Below are 6407 nucleotides of genomic sequence, written 5' to 3'. Positions count from 1 at the left end.
CATGTTATATTCTGTCAATACTCAAGCCTATCAAACTTTATAAGCTTAATATCAGCCTCTGTAGACCGAGATTAAGCTGATGTCTAAATTCTAGTTTGGAGATCAAATTGAATTTTTTTTTTCGTTTTCCAGAAAAAATTTATGGAATTTTGCGCATTTATCGATTTGCCTATTGATGCAGATCCACATGTACAGTGTGATACTGACAAAGAAGTAATTAACATTTATATTGAATTTTATCCTTTGAATAGTAGTACTCTTGCAGGGCTGATAGCGCAATGATATCAAATACACGTAACAAATAAAATTACTAAATATACTCAACTTTAATATTTTATTTTTTGGTTAAGCTATTAAACCTACAAAACAATCTGCATCCCCCATCGAGATCTTTACCACCTGAGCTGGTTTGCTTGTGCCTTGGCGGACTCCACATGGGTTATGGCAGTATGATAAATAATAGGTAATGACAGTCTTTGCATTATTATTAATAAAAAATGAATGCAATTTTTGCCTCATTTACTCGTTAGGTCTGTATAAGAGTAGAGTAATATTGTTACCACATGTAAGAATAATTTTTAATAATCGAGTGCAGAGATTTTTCGGTATCTTTGCATATATTCCTGATTTCCTTCGTCAGAGGTTTGTCATAATTTCTCGTTTGCATTCTGGCCTCGTCCTGTCAGGGTGATAACTCCTTTTCGAGTTGAACACTTTCTAGCTGGCTCTGGCCTGAGCCGAGTGTATGCTCTGCATTATGCGGCAGCTGTCGACGACGGACAAAAACTCGCACTCAAACTCTGAGTTACACTTGCATTCAGTTGTAGCTTTGGTCACACTCTCGAGCGTCCGTTGCACGCCTCGTTGTTGTGGTGGTATCCTGGTGCTTGTGTCCTGACTGCGACTCGACTGGAGTCAACTGCATGTCAGTCCTCTACTCGCCTGCTGGTTCCTCTGATTGTGGCTCAAGGGCTGCAGCTGCCTGCGTTTGACTACAATGCGCCTCATCCTGGGTGGACTCGCTGTGTGTGTATGTGGGTGTGTCTGTGCGTGTGTGTGTGCGTGTGTGTGAGAGTGTGTGTGTTTGTTTCCCGGCATCGTTTGCTTTGATAACACGTTTAGTGCGCTGGCTTATCGTGCAAGATAATTTGGGCAAGTGTCACCTCTCGGATTTTCACGCGGTGCCCAAAACGACGATTCTGACAACTTTGTCGTAACTTTTCTGAAATATGCACAAAATTTATTGGTAACGAGGCTTAGCACTTGCTAACTGGGCAGAGGGAGACTCAGCCACAGCTGCAGCTGCGGCTCTGGCTACAATTTTGGCTACCTATACCTGTGTTTTGCCAGCTCCTGGTTTCTAGTTTGCCATATAGTGCTTTTATTAGTTTTTTTCCCTGGTTTTCGTTGGGGTGGCCCACGCGTCATTGGCGCTTGTACGCTTTTTATATTAGCTTAGACGGGACGGTGTGTAATTTCTGGGTGTGCTAGCAGCTGGCACCTCTCTGCCTATATTTGCTGTTGCAGGTGTAGCAATTGCGGTTACCCAGTCACTAAAATAAACATTGCACTGAGCTGACTTATCCAAGAGCTTAAATGAATGCATTTTAACATTTGAATAGCAATATGCAAAATAAAGTTCTTAGGCTGCAAAAGCAAAAAAACGTTGCTTCAGAATATATTTTATAATTTCGAAAAAATACTTGACGTAAGCAATGATTATAAAATGTTCTATATCATTTTAATATTTTAATTATAATAGCTATGGGAAAAATAAATTTCTTAAACTGCAATTAAAGATTAGTTCCCGAACATCTTTTAAAATTGTTTTCGAGGTAAGCAATGAATACAAAAATTGTAAAGTATTTTTTTCACAATTTTTTAGAAGTGTAAGCTTTCACTTTTAATTTAAACAAAAAAAGCAGTAACTAACTGAAATAAATCACAGAAACTGTTTAGTAATTATACAATTTCTACAGTTGCTCAATATTATCAGAAGATATTCAACAGGATCGCCCAAAGATTCCTATGGAGGAACAAACCACCAATATAAATAAGCTTTGTTCTATATCTAAAAATGCTGAGAGAAAAAATTCTTCAATCCACACTTGCAAACTATTTTGCACAAAATGGCAAGCTAGATGACAACATCAAGAAAATGTGGATCGAAGATCAGCGTCACCAATGTGAAGTGACAAAGCATACGAAAGATTTGTTGCATTGCACTTCTGAATGGGAAAATAAAAAAGATGAGAAATAGAAAAGACAAAAATTGCTTTTGTATTTGCTATTGCTTATGCTGAAAGTCGTGTCTGAGTGTGCCTAGGCGTGTGTAGAATATCAAATGTGCATCCAATGCATATAATTTATATTTATATCTTTAAATAGTGGATTTTCTCCCACATTTTTTCTTACCGATGTTGGGGAAATGAAGCAAGCAATTTAATTAAACTTGATCTGTGCGTGGCATACGACAATTCATATTCTAAATTAAAAATCTCCGGCAGAAAAAGTCTCTTAGATCGGCTTATTCATATACGCAGATACTCATGGCTATATAGACTCGATACCGGAGATGCTTCGCTCTGCGTAATACCACTAAGCAGACAATAAGGTTACACATCAGGCCCAAAAACTACAAAATTTAAAATCGAGTGTCATCTTCCATAGAAAAATACAAGGATAGAGTGTTGATACTATCTTCGCACACTTTTTTGCACACTTTCATAACCCATTCGGGTCTATTAGAAAAGGTGCGTACCTGTTCGAACCCAATCACGCATGCTCATATAAGTCTGGGTTAATAATTTACCCGCGAAGTTGTCACAGCGAAGTCTAGTGAAATAATGACCTGCGTTCGGTGAATGACACGCGAGGGCTGAAGATTCTTCGACGCGTTGCCTTCTTGTCAGAATAGGACCCACGCGCACATAAAAAGTCTCTGTATATTTTCTGCTTGCTGGTAATACTTAATTTGTCTACTCAAACACTTCAAGGTATAAATATATATTTTCTGTATTTTTTCTCCATACATAAATAATTTAAATAAATTTGAGGATGAATTGCATGTACACTCTTTTTTAATTTTGTATAATTAAGGAAACAAAATTTAATTACAAATGAAAACCCCAATTAAAAAAATATTTTCTAAAATGCAGAAAAAAGTAATGAAATTTACTGGCTCGAGTTTTAAATGAAAGTTAAGCTGTCAAGTGCCTTGGAGACCGGCTAGATTATTGGGAACAGATCGCGGGTGCCTTCAAATTAATTTATATAAATTTTATAAGCAATGTAAAATCTTTGTATATATGTGAAGTCTATAAGTACTAATATTAAGTAATCTTAAAAGTGTCATCATAAAATTATAAAAATTCTTCAATTTACACACTTAAGAAACACCATGTAAAGCAAATAATTTATTTTTCAAATCTTAGAAAAATTGATCCTGAAATTTTAAATGCAAAACTTAGTTTTACTAAGCCAAAACCATCAGTATTAGAAAATTACGTTCTGCATAATATAGTGAGCAACCATTGATTTCTTTTACGAGTGTTCCAATTTACAAATTCTAGTGTAATACGTCAATTAAACATAGCATTGAGGATATGCTATAGAACAGTACAGTAGATACATTGTTGCATTTCGAGCTGTATGTAACTACGGATCGATAAATCGATAACGCCTTTCTAACTGAGCTGACCGAATTAAACGAACGTATGTTTAAAGATATTGGCGGAAGGAGTAAATAAACAGAAGGAAGCATAAGTTAAACATAGCTAAGATCCCATTAAATTTGACCATTGACCAGCAAACACACATTGAGCTGTCAAAAACGAATTGCGCATGCCTCGTAATTTTGACAGGAATCAGATGTTTTGGACTATTGGCGCCATGCAGCTGCGTTTGTTGTTAACCTTGCCAACGAATCTGGCAAACAAAACAAAAACGAGAAGGGCACACAAGCAAAGAAGAGAGCAACATCAGCAGCAGCAGCAGCAGAGAGAGATGAAGTCAAACAGACCGAAAAGCACGTGCTGTGAGAGCCTGGGCCAACAACAGCAAGAACAGTGAGAGCGCAAAGCTTTTCAACTTGCGCTGAATGGAATTCAAGCAGACGGAGAGACCGACAGCGAGAGCGAGAGCGAGAGAGAGTACAAGTGCGAGTGTAAAAGCTTTGCGAGTGCTGGCTTTGCTGCTTCTGCTGCTGCTGCTGCTGCTACTGCAGCTTTCGGGGGCGTCCAGGACCCGTCAGCGAATCGAGTTGTGGCCGTTGCGTTGCGTTGAACGTCAGTAGTTGGAACAAGGACGCGTAACGTGCAAAAGCAAACGCGCAACAAAAAAAGCGTTCTCGCATAACGGTGATAAAAAGTAAAGCCCAATTCATAAATTTGGGTTCCACTGTCCAGCTCGTGTCTCTGTGTATCTCTCTCTGTGTGTGTGTGTGCGTAAACGCCAAAGTTATATGCCAAAATCAGCTGCACAAGAAGCGAGTCAAATATTTGTTCGATATACAGATGTGTGCGTCACGTATACGTAGCTTGTGACCATTCGTGTCAGTGTGTGTGTGTGTGTGTGCGTGTGTGTGTGTCAGCGAGTTTGTGTGTGTGCGTGTTTTTATTGATTGCACGTTATCTACGCTGCTCTCAAGGATACGAAATTTGTGAGCAGCTGCTTTAAAATGTTACCAAACCGAATTCGGGCATCAACAGCGGCGCCATAAAAACTGTTGCCCACAAAAATTGTGCCAGCCACATTTTGTGGATATTTGTCAAAAGTGTGCGCGCCCATTCAAGGTCGCATTTTTTGTGCGGTCACACTGACAAAATGTCACAAACAGACACCTAAAAAAAAAAAAACAACATCAAAAGCGACAACAACAAACAACGATTGGCAAATATTTAAAACGAGCAGCAAACCAAATTGTCATCGTCATCAGCAGGCTCAACTCATCAGCTGCCAAAGCCAAATTAAAGTAAGCAAACCAAGCGAAATGAAACGAAATGCAAAAGAAATGCCAACTCAGGCTAGTGGCGAAAAATCGAATTATTTGTGTATTTTACGTGAGAGGACGCCGAAATGGCAGCAGACTGTCTATAAGTACATATATCTTTCAGTTTACTCCAAGTTAAGTAAATGGCAGACAGCCCTAAGCCGGCTACAATCCCAACAACAACAACAGCCAGGACCTTATTGAGCGTGGTTGCACAGGTCATGTGACTGGTCCTGTTTGTAGGACAACGAACTGGGAATCTGAGAATCTTCTGCAATATTTTCTGTGTCTCTCTTGTATTGAAAACTCAGGGTTTTATTTTTTTGTTGTGTTTTTTTTCGGTTTGTTCTTTACGTTGACTAAGCTGCCATAAAAAACTGCAAAATCGCTTACAGATTTGTTTTTCTTTTCATACCCGCTGTTCTCGGAGCGAGTGTAAGAAGATTGCTTAAAAGAAATTCTGCGTTCCAATTCAAGTTAATATATTTTTCAATGGTTTTCCATATATAGTGCATAATGTTAAAAGATAATTGTCGGTATTTCTACATACAAGTTGTATTTAAATGTGAGCTAGTATAATTTTTGATTACTATTTTCAACTACTCTATAATAATTCATTTATAATATGCCATTATGATTTATGGAAAAATTTTACAGTTCTTGAAATTGAAATTTTCCATTTTTTATGGCTTGTATAAATTGATTTTTTTTAATAGGATTATGTTAATTTGTTAATAACTCAGTTTGCTAGAAAAATAATAAAATAAATAATGAGCTTGTGTCAAATTTAGTGATGTTAAAAACTTAATATTAAATCAATATATAAATTCCGATTATTAGTATCAATAAAACTAATTACTTAATTCAATTATGTTTATGTTTTTGAAATAACACCTGAGCTGTGCATTGCTAAAATATTAGAAAGTGATCCAAGCATTCAATATAATTTAGATTTCTGTCACAAATAGCAAATGACAAACATGAAAAATAAGAGCGGCACAATAAATTATTCACAATGAGTTACTTTTAGCCTTGGCCCTCGGGGAACTCGGTCTGTGCTGTGGAATGCAAATAACTTTATGATTCATTCACACATGGCAACAAACATAACTCAAAGCGTAAGCGGCAGAGACTGCCTCCTCTGATGCTGGGAATCCTTCACACATATCTTGCAGCCGAGGCAGGCAACAACAAATTTGTTTGGCTTACCAGTTTAGTATGCATAAAATGTAAGAATGTCTTAAATTCTTGCTGCTGCTTACTCCTGGTCTATCTAAATAAACACTTCATTTATGCCCCGAGTGAACTCTGTGTAAGCAACTTTCAGTGCGCCTCCGGGTTGCATTGCAGATAAATCATAGACAAAAGTGTTTGCCACGCCAGTGTCCCCCATTTGAGCACTTATAGGTCTGCTTGC

At 37.6% G+C, this 6407-nt stretch overlaps 1 protein-coding gene across 1 annotated transcript in view; it reads left to right on the top strand.

Moving 5' to 3' along the window:
• The first annotated feature begins 4886 nt into the window (after positions 1 to 4886).
• Positions 4887 to 6407, top strand: part of LOC6558678 — a 72795-nt gene continuing 71274 nt past the window's right edge. The window contains exon 1 of the mRNA XM_001985585.2: positions 4887 to 4972. The gene's annotated coding sequence lies outside the window, so the exon portion shown is untranslated. The remainder of the gene's footprint in view (positions 4973 to 6407) is intronic.

The sequence above is a fragment of the Drosophila grimshawi genome, unplaced genomic scaffold (genome assembly GCF_018153295.1).
Source record: "Drosophila grimshawi isolate 15287-2541.00 unplaced genomic scaffold, ASM1815329v1 contig_187, whole genome shotgun sequence".
Classification (NCBI taxonomy): domain Eukaryota; kingdom Metazoa; phylum Arthropoda; class Insecta; order Diptera; family Drosophilidae; genus Drosophila; species Drosophila grimshawi.
The sequence above is the reverse complement of the archived record's forward strand: the minus strand, read 5'-3'. Positions and strand labels throughout refer to the sequence as shown.